Consider the following 16487-nt stretch of genomic DNA (forward strand, 5'->3'; position numbering starts at 1 on the left):
AAATAGTCCTTTTATTAAAACCTCCTTTTAATTGAGTATGCCATCTGTTTCCTGATGGGACTCAGATACAGTAATTGTATCAGAAATAGCCCCAGAAAACAGACCCTCAAAATAGGAATCTCGTACTGGGTTGTTCATATTCAAGGAATACAAGGATAACAGGACATGGGAAATCTATGGGAGGTATTAGCATCGCTATTACTCAACTTGTCATCAATGGTGTCGATTCTGGCTGGCAGACTCTGGCCAAGTAACAGATGAAAAATTACTCTGACACAGGTTTTTAGCTGACAGTGCAGCTTTTGCAATGCTTTGGTACTGCCAAAGAACACTTCCTGCCGTGTTGCCCCTGATCGGCCAGGGAGGTTCCACATTTATTTAGTACAGATTTAATGACAAAGGTCTCGAGTAAACACCATTAGTGGGTAATTAACATTGCCGACCCCTCCAGTAGAGAGCAGTTCTGCCCCAGATGATCAAATGTCTTAGGACAAGCTATTTAAATAAACTCCTCTACATTCCCTTGTTATCTGCTCTTTGCTATTAGCTCAAGGTAAGAGGATTAGGCTGCTTTCAGCCCTCTCCCGAGGCTTTTGCAAAACCTTTTACCTTTCCAAGAAGGTTTGCATCTGTCTGTAATTTTTCCCACCATTCTGACTGACCACCTATACAATGGTAGCATGGGATGAAATGCAGTGGAGGGCAAGATATTGTGAGGTCAAACGGCCGTGGCACTTAGTTGCTACAGAAACAATAAAGATTATGATTATTACCTAGATTCTTTTGATGATGATGATCCCAGACAGAGGACAAAGGGGAACAAAAGTTATCAATGTACAATTAAAAACATACATGGCCAACCAGAATGCCTCTTCACCAGTTTTGAAAGAGTCCTTCCTCTCTTCAAAACTACCAAGGAGTAAAAGGGACCCTTCTATTAAATATCTCACTTGGAAGATTTTTTTTTTCACTTCTCATCCATTAAATCTTATCTTGGTCAGTTTTAAGGTCCCAGTGCTCAATAAGGTATTCTTCTACCAGGAACTTTGACTTCTACCAGAAAACTGATGAAATGGCTGAGACTACCTTTTGGCCATTTAGGAGTTCTTCATACAGCTGAACCAACAAGCACATAAAGGACCACTATACTGAGCAGGGTGACTGATTTTGATGAAAAGGGGGAAATTCATTGCCTTCTATTGAACTGGGAAATGACTACACAACAAGTAATGCTATATTTGGAACCCAAGAAATTCAGTGGGGCATCTGTTAGCTTTCTATCCTCGGTAGTATTTGTCAATGAAAAACTGTAAAATTCACCAAAATTCAAGAACATCAAATTTCACAGAAGTGAGATATGGAGTATACCACCAGGTAAATAATGCTATCCAAAGTAATGGCAGAGAGTAAAAGGGAACATGCAAAGGATAGTGGAAGAATGCAGCTGTACTAACCAACTTTCACGACTAACTATTGAAGCAGAGATGAGACTTGAGCAGTTTGTTTTTCTCCATTTTTATACTTTACTATGTCAAGTTGGACTTGACATTGTCTCATATCCTTTATGTGAAGAACAGTGGTGGTACCTAGCATTTTAGATTTGAGCAAAAGTATTGCTGAATTGACATTACCCTATAATGATATAATAACTAATGGGATTTCATGTGTCTCCTTTGCTAGGAACACAAACCTCCTCAAAGGAAGGAAGAGAGCACATGCTAAGGAATGAAGGTGTGAACTGTGCCAGATATCTTCTACTACTTTTCCCTCAAAAACAACTCTACAAGCTTTTCCTGCTAAGAATTAATATGTTTTCTTGCCTTATGGCTTCTAGTTGAGGGGCTTCCTGGTAAGAGTTGAATGTGAGATTACCTTGGGATATCTGTATCACTTGACCAAAGATGGCACTTCTTTCAAAGTTGCCCTTTATTATCTTATCTCTCAAGGTTCTAGTACCTACTCCTCTACACTTCTCTTCAGGCCTACGTGCAGTAGCTGTTTCCCTGTATGATGAAAACAATCAATACAGGCAGGTCTTAGAGGTTTCATTCCTCAAGAGAAGGAACGCACACAATAGACATCTTGCTTTTTTCCTGAGGCAATTTTCCAAATTATGACATAAGAAAAATGGAACCCAAGAATGAAGGAATAAAGTGTCAGTCTTATGAGGAGTTAAGAGGCAGAAGTAGTTCAGGATTTTCAAAGCAGATGGAATTTAAGAGACATAACTCCATAAAGGAGTGGCCTCCAGAAAAGGAACCCATGTATCTACATACAAATTCCCCTCAATTCACTGGCTGATCCATCAGCTGCTTATGAAATATAAGACACCACCCAACCACTAAAAGAAATGGCAGAAAACAGCAGGTAGGAGGCAAATAAGCTGTATGGTGCTGAGAAGACAGGCTGGAGCCAAAGCCCTGCTATGGAGAAAGGGTCTAGTAAACAAGGCAGGATTTAAGATAAAAAAAAAGGGGCCAAAGCTCTAGGTGAACATGTCTTGCTATAAGGACAAATCCAAAAGATACCAGCCCTAACGAAGCCTAAAAAAAATGCCAGATATAGGTGAAGGGGAGGAAGGCAACAAATCAAACTGCCATGTGTGTAACTATGTGATAATCTTGCATGTTCTTCACATGTACCCCAAAACCTAAAATGCAATAAAAAATAAGCTTCAATAAGATCAAATGAATATGCTAGATTCTATTTGTCTTCTGAACAGAGCTTAATCTAGTTTAGATAAAGATAACATCACCCAGAGCCTCCACACTATTTCAGACATATGTAGCATCAGTTTAAAAATTATGAGACCTGCTAACACACACACACACACACACACACACACACACACATACACACTCACATACTCTCTCTGACTCACTCACTCTCTCTCTGAAAATTAAGTTGGGAGAGTGGGGGTAGGAAACAATAAACATCTTCAACATAGGATTCAAGTGTAGTTATAAGATACAGACTTGAACTGATATGTTCAAGAATGTAAAGCATCATATCTAGATAATCGATAAAATGAAATTTTTGCCAAAAATTGAATTCTGTTTTTAGAAATAAAAGGAATATTCCAAAACTAAAAAATGCCATGTGTGAAATCAAGAAATCACTGGATGCGCTTAACAACGTACTGGATGTAGCAAAAGACTATATTAGTGATCTATAGATAAGACAATAAAAAAATCCAAAAAGAAAAAAAGTACAAAAAATTACATAGTAACACATAGGTAATTAGAGTCATTAAAAAAAACAGGAGAGAAAATAATAGAAAAATATATGATGACTGATCATTTTCATAACCAAATGAAAGATATCTACCTACATATTAAAGCTCAGTAAAACCCAAGTAGAATAAATACAAAATAACAACAACAAAGCACATTCAGAAAACCCTCAAATCCACATGTAGGCAAATCACACAATTAATCTGCTGAAAAGTAAAGACAAAAGGCAGCTAAGTGAAAAAAGGCACTGCCTTCACAAAGCAACAATATATTTGTCAGCAAATATTTCAACAAAATCTATGAAAGTTGGAAAACAATGGAATGACATAATTAAAGGAAACTTGGCAAACTAGAATTCTGCACCATAATTTCTCAGAAATTAATGTAAAACAGTCATTTCAGGCAACAAAAGCTGAGAAAACTGGGCAAAAGCAGACTTGAACCATGGAAGTACTAGAGACATAATTTTAAGCTGAAGAAAAAAATCTAAATGGAAGCACAGGAGTACAAAAATGAAACAAAGAGTACCATATAGTACAGATAGAAAGTTACTAAGAAGACAATAGGTCTGGGAGCATTTTAACATATGCACAAGTAAAATAGCTGACAAAATAAATGAGGACAAAAGATGATAAATGGTGTTAAAAAGTTGCAGGATCATTGCATTGGTTGGGAAATGATAAACTAATGAATTTAAGATAGACTGCAATAAGTCAAAGCTGCATATTATAATCCAAGGTAACTTCTAAAAGAATAACACATGTTGAGTATCCCTTATGTGAAATCTTGAGACCAGAGGTGTTTTAAATTTTGGATTGTTTTGGATTTTTGAATATTTGCATTATATTTACTAGTTAAGCATCCCTAAACTGAAATCCAAAATGCTCAGATGACTATTTCCTTTGAGTATTATTTTTCAGCATCATGTCAATGCTCAAAATGTTTTGAATTTTGAAGCATTTTGGATATTAGATTTCTGGATTAGAAATGTTAAACCTGTATAAATGAAAAGTAATAAAAAAGAAAATGTAATATTATAATGCTTATAACTCTAAAGATGAGAAAGAATAAAGAGGAATAAAGGCAAAAAAAAAAACAAAACCAAAAACAAAAAACCCCACAATGGTACAAACAGAAAACAAATAGCAAGAAGGCAGACCTAAACCAAATTCTACAAGTCATTGTCATTAATACAAATAAACTATAAACTCCAATTAAAAAAAGATTGTAAGATGAAATGAAAATCAAACCCAATTATACACTATTTACAAAAAACATATTTTAAATAAAAGGACAAAGGATTAAAAGGAAAAGGAAAAGGGAATATAATGTGCAAACACTAATCAAAAACCAAAACCAAAACACAGAGGTAGTTAATTTCAAAAAATATAACTTGCTAGAGGTAGGTTTACAACAACAAAAAAAGCAGACTTTAAAGCAAGATTATAACTAGAAATAAAGAGAAATTTTATTCTATAAATACATACCAATACCAGTATTCACAACAAAAAACAACCAGACTTTAAAGCAAGAATTATAACTAGAGATAGACATTTTATTCAATAATACCAATACCAAATTTAATTTGTTTTACTATGAAACTAAGTTTTACAATTAAATCTAGAATTGGTATGTATTCTTAAAAAAAATACATAGTTTAAAAATATACGTACCAAGACTTCTGCCTCTAGCCTTAATAGAGTAACTGGTACCAAACTAGTCTTCCTCCTGTAGGTAACCATAAAAGTGGGGGCACTGAACAACAGGCAGCAAAAGAATATGATACAAATCAATGGAAATGGACACAAAAAATTGGGCCCCACACAGCAATACTGCAGAGAGAACAAAACAGAGATTTGAGTTCAAAGTTGCTGATGTAACCTTGTGTAAATTTGTGGAACAGTATATTAGAAAGAAAAGAGCTGTACAACCTGACACTTGGGTTCTTGTAAAAAAAAAAAAAAATAGAGAGCTGTACAAAGAGCTATAGAAATAAGTAGAGAAAACTTTTTTTTTTTTTTGCTGTTAATAAGCTGTGTGTGTGTTTAGGCATAAGACTCTATAAGTTTAGAGAAAGAACAACTAACAAAGAAAGAACGTGTACTGAAAACTGTATTCTAAACAATCACTGAAGCTTGTACAGGGATCAAAGATATTCAAATTCCAATAAGTCAGAGTGAAGAAACCTTGTTGAACACCCTGGGAATACAGTCAAACCCCTAAAGAGACCATGTCTTAGAAGTAGGATAATCTAGAAATAGGTAACCCAAAATGATGAGGCATGTAAAAGAGCAGGAAAATGTGATGTATATAATCAGGAGAAAAATCACGTAATAAAACAGATTCAAAAACTACAAAGATGAGGGAATTAGTTATTATAAACATGTTCAAGATTTAAAGTAAAATCTGAATGCAATAAGGGGACAAATAGTGAATCCAATAGAAAAAGGGAAACCATAAAAATTGAAACTATATAAAAATTAACCAAAGTTCCAAAACAGAAATTCTAGAACTGAAAATTATATAAAATAAAAAATTCACTAGATGGGCATAATAGGAGTTTAGACATTGAAGAAATAAAAAACTGACTACTTGCAATCTTACACAATTTCAAAGAACAGAAAAAGAGTGGATGCTTCAAAAATCATTCTATTAGGTCAACATAAACTTGACACCAAATTAACATGACAAGAAAGGACAATTATATAGGCCAACATCTCTCATAAACATAATGCAAAACTTTTAGTATTAAAATATTAAATTAAAAATTATGCTATCTGTAAAAGGTAGTATGTGACCAAGTTGGAATTTATTCCAGGAATGCAAAATTGGTTTCATGTTTTCAAAAAATATAACTTGCTACATTAATAACAACAAAACAATGATACAGACTATATGAATCAACTCAATTGGTGCCTAAAATTCACTTTAGAAAATGAAAATTATTGGGAGGCTGAGGCAGGTGGATCACGAGGTCAGGAGTTTGAGACCAGACTGACTAATATGGTGAACCCCCAGCTCTACTAAAAATACAAAAATTAGCTGGGCATGGTGGCGCCTACCTGTAAGTCCCAGCTGCTTGAGATGCTGAGGCAGGAAAATTACTTGAACCCAGGAGACGGAGGTTGCAGTGAGCTGAGATTGTGCCACTGGACTCTAGCCTGGGTGACAGAGTGAAAGTCTGTCTCAAAAAAAAAAAAAGGAAAAGAAAAAGAAAAAGAAAATGAAAGTTAATGGCACCAAGAAAAACAGTATTTTTTTAAACTGTCAAATGGTATCCACCAAAAACCAAACAAAACACAACTAATATAATAATGATAAAATATGAAACATTTTCCCCAAGTTTGGAAGTAAGATTAAGATGAGAAGGCCCATCATCATTTCTATTCAATGGTGTAGTGTAGGTTTTAATGACTATAAAAAAAAAAGACTGGAAACGAAGAAGAAAATTATCACTAGTTGTAGATGACATTATTGTATAAACAGAATATCCAAAATAATTTGTAACTACAAATTATTGGAACAAGTGAATTTAGTAAGATTAACAGCAGGGTTAACATACATAAAAGTCCCTTTTTTTTTATATGCCATCATCAAAGAAAACATACTCAAAAACAGTATCATTTGTAATAGCACAAAAAATCCAATAACTGAGAATGTAATGAAATATATGCGTCTATATTGAAAACAATGAAACAATCCTGAAATTAAGATCTAAATAAACAGTTATACCATGTTTCTGATTTGTAATTCTCACTTTTCTTAAGATTAATTCACCCTGAATTGATCTACAGAGTGAATACAATCTCATTCAGAATATCAGATTTTATATGGGTGTGTGTGGTAGAGGGAAGACCATGAAACCAACAAAGTGAATCTTATATTTTTATGGCAATACAAAGATTCTAAAATAGCCAAGACATTCTTAAAAAAACAAACAAACTGAAACACTCGTATTACGAAATATCAAGACATCATAAAGCTACATAATAATTAAGACAGTGTGGTCTTGGTATAAAGACCTACATATAGGGGAACTGACTTAAGATGGCGCCATGAGAACAACCCAGGATTGAAGCTTTTGGTGAACGTGCGGAGGGTGAGTCAGGGTCGAATTTCCAGACGGATCTTTGTTGCCCAAAAAACGGGGAAATTCCCAGGTATAAAAGAGACGCGGGACGCCACTGCAGCGGTTTTGACTGGTGCAGCCGGTGGCCGGTGCAGCCAGCGGCCGGTGCAGCCGGCGGCCGGCGCTATAGCGCAGCGGTGCTCCACAGCGCTCCAAACAAAGTGCAGTGGTCTGGGTGCCCTGTTTAACTGGCACTCTGAGACTTGAGAGGGCAGATTGGAATATCCATCTGATTGAACGGGACTTGGACAGTGAGCCAGGCCAGAAGATTTCAGGGAAACGGCGTTTGGGCCAGCACAGTGGGACAAACAAAACGGCTATTCCAAATGCTCCAGGTGGAGAGTTTCACTGTGGGCACAGCTGAACCCAGGACAGTGCAGCTCAGTGGGGGAGGGGCGTCTGCCATTACTGAGGCAATCCGCCCCTACTGAGGTTACACTCCCATTGATGACACAGCCTGCAGTTGCCGAGGCAACCCGCCACAACAGAGACACTCTGCCACAGGGCTTAGCCAGTGGCAGCAGGGTGGAGACCGCAGCAGCAGGGCAGAGCCTGCAGCAACAGGGTGGACCTCACACCAGCAGGGCCGAGCCTTGGCAGGCAAATAGTGACTAGACTGCCTCCTAGCTGGGCAGGACAACGCAACGGAAACTCATAAAGAAAGTCCCAACCCCCCGAGACAGAGTATCTGAGAAAAAAAGTTTTTTTTTTTAATGAGTTGTGCTGCAGCAGAATTAAATGTAGCAGCCTAACAGCCCTGAATGAACAACAGAGCTCACCGATCAGAATTTGAGCTCCTATAAAGTACAGACTGTCTCCTCAAGCAGCTCCCTGACTCCTCTATAACCAGAAGACTGACATTTGGCAGGCACCATTCTAAGACAAAGATAGCAAAAAAAGAAACTGGTAACATCCCTCACTGTTCTGCAGCTGCTAAAGGTGCACCCAGACAAGGAGGGCCTGGAGTGGACCTCAGCAGTCATACAGTGGAGCGGGTAGACTGGTAGAAGGAAAACCAAGTAACAGAAATACTTCATCATCAACAATCTGGGCATCCACTCAGAGACCCAATCAAAAAGTCAGCAACTACTCAGACGACAGGTGGATAAGTCCACAAAGATGGGAAGAAACCAGCGCAAAAAGGAGGTAAACACCCAAAACCAGAATACCTCGCCTCCTACAAAGAACCAAAACTCCTCACCAGCAAGGGAACAAAGCTGGACAGAGAATGACTGTGATGAAATGACAGAATTAGACGTCAGAAGGTGGATAATGAGAAACTTTTGTGAGCTAAAAGAACATGTTTTAAATCAATGCAAAGAAACTAAGAACCTTGAAAAAAGATTCGAGGAAATAACAAGAATGGATAACTTAGAGAGGAATATGAATGAATTGAAGGAGCTGAAAATACAATACGAGAACGTCGCGAAGCATGCAAAAGTTTCAACAGCCGAATTGACCAAGCAGAAGAAAGAATATCTGAAGTCGAAGATCAACTCAATGAAATAAAACGAGAAACCAAGATCAGAGAAAAAAAGCGCAAAAAAGAATGAACAAAGCCTCCAAGAAATGTGAAACTATGTGAAGAGACCTAATCTACATTTGATAGGTATACCAGAAAGTGACGAAGAGAATGAATCAAAGCTGGAAAATACTCTTCAGGATATTATCCAAGAAAATTTCCCCCACCTAGCAAGGCAGGCCAACACTCAAATACAGGAAATACAGAGAACACCACAAAGATATTCCGCAAGAAGAGCAACCCCAAGGCACATAATTGTCAAATTCACCAGGGTTGAAATAAAGGAGAAAATACTAAGGGCAGCCAGAGAGAAAGGTCGGGTCACCCACAAAGGGAAGCCCATCAGACTCACAGCAGATCTCTTGGCAGAAACTCTACAAGCCAGAAGAGAGTGGGGGCCAATATTCAACATCCTTAAAGAAAAGAACTTTCAACCCAGAATTTCAGATCCAGCCAAACTAAGCTTCATAAGTGAAGGAAAAATAAAATCCTTTGCAAACAAGCAAGTACTTAGAGATTTTGTCACCACCAGGCCTGCTTTACAAGAGCTCCTGAAAGAGGCACCACACAAAGAAAGGAACAACCAACACCAGCCATTCCAAAATCACACTAAATGCTAAAAAGCATCAACATAATGAAGAATCTACATCAACTAATGGGCGAAACAGCCAGCTAGCATCAAAATGGCAGTATCAAATTCACACATAACAATATTAACCCTAAATGTAAATGGACTAAATGCACCAATCAAAAGAAACAGACTGGAAAATTGGATCAAAAACCAAAACCCATCAGTGTGCTGTAACCAGGAAACCCATCTCACAGGCAAGGATACATAAAGGCTCAAAATAAAGGGATGGAGGAAGATTTACCGAGCAAATGGAGAGCAAAAAGAAGCAGGAGTTGCAATTATCATCTCTGATAAAATAGACATTTAAGCAACAAAGATCAAAAGAGACAAAGAAGGTCATTACATAATGGTAAAAGGATCTATACAACAAGAAGAGCTAACTATCCTAAACATGTATGGACCCAATACAGGAGCACCAAGATACATAAGGCAAGTTCTTAATGACTTACAAAGAGACTTAGACTCCCACAAAATAACAGTGGGAGACTTTAACACTCCACTGTCAATATTAGACAGATCAACCAGAGAGAAAATCAACAAGGATATCCAGGGCTTGAACTCAGACCTCTAACAAGCAAACCTGATAGACATTTACAGAACTCTCCACCCCAAATCCACAGAATATACATTCTTCTCAGCACCACATTACACCTACTCTAAAATTGACCACATAATTAGAAGTAAAGCACTCCTCAGCAAATGCAAAACAACTGAAATCATAACAAACACTCTCTCAGACCATAGTGCAATCAAGTTAGAACTCAGAATTCAGAAACCAACTCAGAACCGCACAGCTTCATGGAAACTGAACAACTGGCTCTTGAATGTTGACTGGATACACAACGAAATGAAGGCAGAAATAAAGAAGTTCTTTGAAACCAATGAGAACGATGACACAACATGCCAGAATCTCTGGGACACATTTAAAGCAGTCTCTAGAGGAAAATATATAGCAATAAGTGCCCATATGTGGAGAATGGAGAGATCCAAAATTGACACCCTATCATCAAAATTGAAAGAGCTAGAGGAGCAAGATCAAAAAAACTCAAAACCCAGCAGAAGACAAGAAATAACTAAGATCAGAGCAGAACTGAAGGAGATTGAGACACGAAAAACCCTCCAAAAAATCAATAAATCCAAGAGCTGGTTTTTTCAAAAGATCAGCAAAATAGACAAACCTCTAGTCAGATTGATAAAAAAGAAAAAAGAGAACAACCAAATAAATGCAATAAAAAATGACAAAGGGGAAATCACCACAGATTCCACAAAAATTCAAACCATCATCAGAGAATATTACAAACAACTCTATGCACATAAACTAGTAAACCTGGAAGAAATGGATAAATTCCTGGACTCCTGTGTCCTCCCAAGCCTAATGCAGGAGGAAGCCGAAACTATGAATAGACCAATAACAAGGTCAGAAGTCGAGGCAGCAATTAAGAGCCTACCACACAAAAAAAGTCCAGGTCCAGACGGGTTCACAGCCGAATGCTACCAGACACACAAAGAGGAGCTGGTACCATTTCTTCTGAAACTATTCCAAATAATCCAAAAAGAAGGAATCCTACCCAAATCATTCCACGAGACCAATATCATCCTGATACCAAAACCCGGCAGAGACCCAACAAGAAAAGAAAACTTCAGGCCAATATCCATGATGAACATAGATGCAAAAATCTTCAATAAAATATTGGCAAGCCGATAGCAACAGCAAATCAAAAAAATTATCCATCATGATCGAGAAGGATTCATCCCGGGAATGCGAGGCTGGTTCAACATACGCAAGTCTATAAACGTAATTCACCACATAAACAGAACCAAAACCAAAAACCACATGATTATCTCAATTGATGCAGAGAAGGCATTTGACAAAATTCAACAGCCCTTTATGCTAAAAACCCTCAATAAACTCGGTATCGATGGAATGTATCTCAAAGTAATAAAAGCTATTTACGACAAACCAACAGCCAATATCATACTGAATGGGCAAAAACTGGAAGCATTCCCTTTGAAATCCGGCACTAGACAAGGATGCCCTCTGTCACCACTCCTATTCAATATAGTACTGGAAGTTCTAGCCAGAGCAATCAGGCAAGAAAAAGAAATAAAGGGTATTCAAATAGGAAAAGTGGAAGCCAAATTGTCTCTATTTGCAGACGACATGATAGTATACCTAGAAGACCCCATCGCCTCAGCCCAAAAACTCCTGAAACTGATAAGCAACTTCAGCAGAGTCTCAGGATATAAAATCAATGTGCAAAAATCACAAGCATTCCTATACACGAATAACAGACTTAAAGACAGCCAAATCAAGAATGAACTGCCATTCACAATTGCTACAAAAAGAATTAAATACCTAGGAATACAACTCATAAAAAATGTAAGGGACCTCTTCAAGGAGAACTACAAACCACTGCTCAAGGAAATAAGAGAGGACACAAACAGATGGAGAAACATTTCATGTTCATGGTTAGGAAGAATCAATATTGTGAAAATGGCCATACTGCCCAAAGTAATTTACCGAATCAATGCTATCCCCATCAAGCTACCATTGACTTTCTTCACAGAACTGGAAAAAACCACCATGAACTTCATATGGAACCAAAAGAGAGCCCGCATAGCCAAGTCAATTCTAAGCAAAAAGAACACAGCAGGGGGCATCACACTACTGGATTTCAAACTATACTACAAGGCTACAGTAATCAAAACAGCATGGTACTGGTACCAAAACAGAGATATAGACCAATGGAACAGAACAGAGGCATCGGAGGCAACACAACATATCTACAACCATACAGTCTTTGATAAACCTGACAAAAACAAGCAATGGGGAAAGGATTCCCTGTTTAATAAATGGTGTTGGGAAAACTGGCTAGCCGTGTGCAGAAAGCAGAAACTGGACCCCTTCCTGACACCTTACACTAAAATTAACTCCAGATGGATTAAAGACTTAAACATAAGACCTGGCACCATAAAAACCCTAGAAGAAAATCTAGGCAAAACCATTCAGGACATAGGAGTAGGCAAGGACTTCATGAACAAAACACCAAAAGCATTGGCTACAAAAGCCAAAATAGACAAATGGGACCTAATCAAACTCCACAGCTTCTGCACGGCAAAAGAAACAGTCACTAGAGTGAATCGGCAACCAACAGAATGGGAAAAAATTTTTGCAGTTTACCCATCTGACAAAGGGCTGATATCCAGAATTTACAAAGAACTCAAACAGATTTACAGGAAAAAAACAAACAAGCCCATTCAAAAGTGGGCAAAGGATATGAACAGACACTTTACGAAAGAAGACAATAATATGAGGCCAACAATCATATGAAAAAATGCTCATCATCACTGGTCATTAGAGAGATGCAAATCAAAACCACATTGAGATACCATCTCACGCCAGTTAGAATGGCGATCATTAAAAGATCTGGAGACAACAGAGGCTGGAGAGGATATGAAGAAATAAGAACACTTTTACACTGTTGGTGGGAGTGTAAATTAGTTCAACCATTGTGGAAGACAGTGTGGCGATTCCTCAAGGCCTTAGAAATAGAAATTCAATTTGACCTAGCAATCCCATTACTGGGTATATATCCAAAGGACTATAAACTGTTCTACTATAAGGACACATACACACGAATGTTCACTGCAGCACTGTTTACAATAGCAAAGACCTAGAACCAACCCAAATTCCCATTGATGATAGACTGGACTGGGAAAATGTGGCACATATACACCATGGAATATTATGCAGCAATCAGAAATGATGAGTTCGTGTCGTTTGCAGGGACATGGATGAATCTGGAGAACATCATTCTCAGCAAACTGACACAAGAACAGAAAATGAAATACCGCATATTGTCACTCATAGGCGGGTGATGAAAAATGAGAACACATGGACACGGGGAGGGGAGTACTAAACACGGGAGTCTATTGGGGGGAAAAGGGGAGGGCCAGCGGGGGTAGGGGCACTGGGGAGGGATAGCCTGGGGAGAAATGCCAAATGTGGGTGAAGGGGAGAAAGGAAGCAAAACACACTGCCATGTGTGTACCTATGCAACTGTCTTGCACGTTCTGCACATGTACCCCAAAACCTAAAATGCAATAAAAAATTTTTTAAAAAAAGACCTACATATATAAGGCTACATCAGATGTATAACTCTAATCCAGTGGAAAATGATGGTGGTTTCAATGAATGCCACTATGTCAGTTAGCCATATTTTAAAAAGTTATTGAATATTGTATCAAAAAAATGAAAAACAACAAGTGTTGGCGAGGACGTGGAAAATTAGATTCCTTGTGCATTTCTTGTAGGAATGCAAAATGGTGCAGCCACTGTGGAAGTCAGTTTGGCAGTTCTTCAAAAGGTTAAACAGAATTGCCATATTATTCAGCAATTCTACTCCTAGGTATATTGGCAAAAGAAATGAGAGACTTTAAGAGATACTTGCACACTTATATTCATAGCAGCAAGGTTTCCAACAACCAAGGAGTAAAAACCACCCAAATTTCCAACAGATGAACTTTTAAACAACAGAAGTGCAGTGTATCTATACAACAGAATATCATTCAGCTTTAAAAGAGGAAGAAAATCCTGACACATGCTACAAACATGGATGAACCTTGAAAACATCATGCTAGGTAAAATAAGCCAGACACACAAAAGGACAAATATATGATTCCACCTAAATGAGTTATGCAGAACAAGCAAATCCATAAAACATTCAATAGATTGAAGCTTCCATGGGAACTAAGGAAGTAAGGAATTGGGGAGTTACTGTTCACCAGGTACCAAGTTTCTGTTCGGGATGATGAAAAACTTCTGGAAATGGAGAACAATGCAGTACAACATTATGAATTTACTTAATAGTACAGTTGTACACAAAATGGTTAAAAATAGTAAATTTTGTGTCATGTATAGTTTACCACAATAAAAATGCATGAATACTCATTATAGCTGTATTTATAAGAAACTGAAAAAAACTCAAATGCCCTTACATGGGTGAAAGGATAAACAAGTGGTGATACTGGATAAAAGAGAATGCTATTCAGTAATGAAAAAGGGCAACTATGATACATACAACTTGGAATGAGCTCCAGATTATTATGCTGAGTTTAAAAAAGCCCATTTCCAATAAGATTTCATTTATATAATATGGAATCTCAGCAACAAAATTATATTGAGAGAACAGATCAGTAGTTGCCAGAAGTTAAAGGAGAGGATTTGACTATTAAGGAGCAGCATGGCAGAGTTATTTTGTGGTGATCAAACAATTCTGTACTTCATGATGGTCATTTTTCAAATCTACATATATAATTTCATAAAACTATACACACAAAAAAGGATTAATTGCAAAAACTGGAGAAACCCGAGTAGAGTCTGTGGTCTCATTAGTTATATTGTGTTATGTCAGTGTCTTGGTTCTTGTAATTATGTAGCACCATTTAAGGAAGCTGGGTGCTGTGGACAGTTGCAGGACCTCTCTGTGACTTCTTATGAGCCCCTATTTCAGAATAAACATTTTTTAAAGCTCTGAGAGAAACATAATTTCTTTAATTAAAAAATCACACATTAAACTTGGTGCCATATACATTCTTTTTTAAAAATTTATTATACTTTAGGTTCTGGGGTACATGTGCAGAACATGCAGGTTACATAGATATACAAGTGCCATGGTGCACAAGTCAGCCGGGTGCAGTGGCTCATGCCTGTAATCCCAGCACTTTGAGAGGCCAAGGTGGGCAGATCACCTGAGGTCAGGAGTTCGAGACCAGCTTAGCCAACATGGCAAAACCCCATCTCTAGTAAAAATACTAAAATTAGCCAGGCATGGTGGCAGGCACCTGTAATCCTAGCTACTCGAGAGGCTGAGGCAGGAGAATCACTTGAACCCAGGAGGCAGAGGTTGCAGTGAGTTAAGATCGTACCATGGCACTCCAGCCTGTGTGACAAAGCAAGACTCTGCCTCAAAATAAAAAAAAAAATACAAGTCATCTTAGTGCACAGTTATAAAAGGATGGGTAGTCATTAAAAATTTAGCAGTAAAGGATCAAGTAAGACAACTCATTTATAAGAGAATATATCTAAAGCAGTAAATTTAGGTATTTCTAGACATGAAAAATTGTTTTATGTTTTTGAGACAAGGTCTCACTCTGTCACCCAGGCTGGAGTACAGTGGCCAGATCATGGTTCACTGCAGCCTCGACCTCCTGGGCTCAAGAGGTCCTTTCACCTCAGCCAACTGAGTAGCTGAAACCACAAGATGCATCACTGCATCCAGGTAATTAAAAACATTTTTTTGGTAGAGATGTGGTTGTACCATGTTGCCCAAGTTATCTTAAACTCTTGAGCTGAAGGGATTCTCCACCTTTGCCTCCCAAAATGCTAGGATTACAGACATGAGCTACGACACCCAGCCTGTACTTTCACTCTTGAAGAAAATAAAAATTTTTGAGGTTTTCAATAAGTAAATTTAAACAACTTTTATAGAAAAGTCACTGCCTAGGAGGCAATAAATAAATTTACAGTTTTTGCAAATAGTGCTAAGACAGGTATAAATGAATGTGATAAGAGAGTATAACATATTATAACATAGTATATGAGAATTCAGAGGCAACAGAGAGATTTAAGAGCAGGAGATTTCAAAGACAATTTCATGAAGAAATTCTATTTCAGCTGTCCCTAGAAAAGAGAGTATTTGGATAAAAATAAAGTGAAAATGTTTGGTCTTGCTAATGCTAAGGGGAGAACATAAGACAATACAGCAGGAAATACATGATATATTCAAGAAACACAGAATTATCTAAATTGATTGAAGAACAGAATATTGTTAAAGAAGTAGAGAGTAGTAAATAGAGATTGCTTGCATATAAATTTTTTCAGTTCTCAAATTCTAATAAACTTTGACAGCTTCAGGGCTAAAATATTCAAAGTTTGACTTGAAGTACTAATAAACTATACTCTAAAGTATC

At 37.5% G+C, this 16487-nt stretch overlaps 1 long non-coding RNA gene across 2 annotated transcripts in view; it reads right to left on the reverse strand.

The window, feature by feature from the left end:
• The window catches only part of LOC144581756 (uncharacterized), a 100214-nt gene extending 93796 nt beyond the window's left edge, over positions 1-6418 (reverse strand). For both annotated transcript variants that reach the window (XR_013532918.1, XR_013532919.1), the window contains exons 1-2: positions 6296-6418; positions 4907-4961 (exon numbers count right to left, since the gene is read on the reverse strand). This is a non-coding gene — a long non-coding RNA (uncharacterized LOC144581756). The remainder of the gene's footprint in view (positions 1-4906; positions 4962-6295) is intronic.
• Between the last annotated feature and the right edge of the window lie 10069 nt (positions 6419-16487).

This window comes from Callithrix jacchus, chromosome 3 (genome assembly GCF_049354715.1).
Source record: "Callithrix jacchus isolate 240 chromosome 3, calJac240_pri, whole genome shotgun sequence".
NCBI classification, from domain to species: domain Eukaryota; kingdom Metazoa; phylum Chordata; class Mammalia; order Primates; family Cebidae; genus Callithrix; species Callithrix jacchus.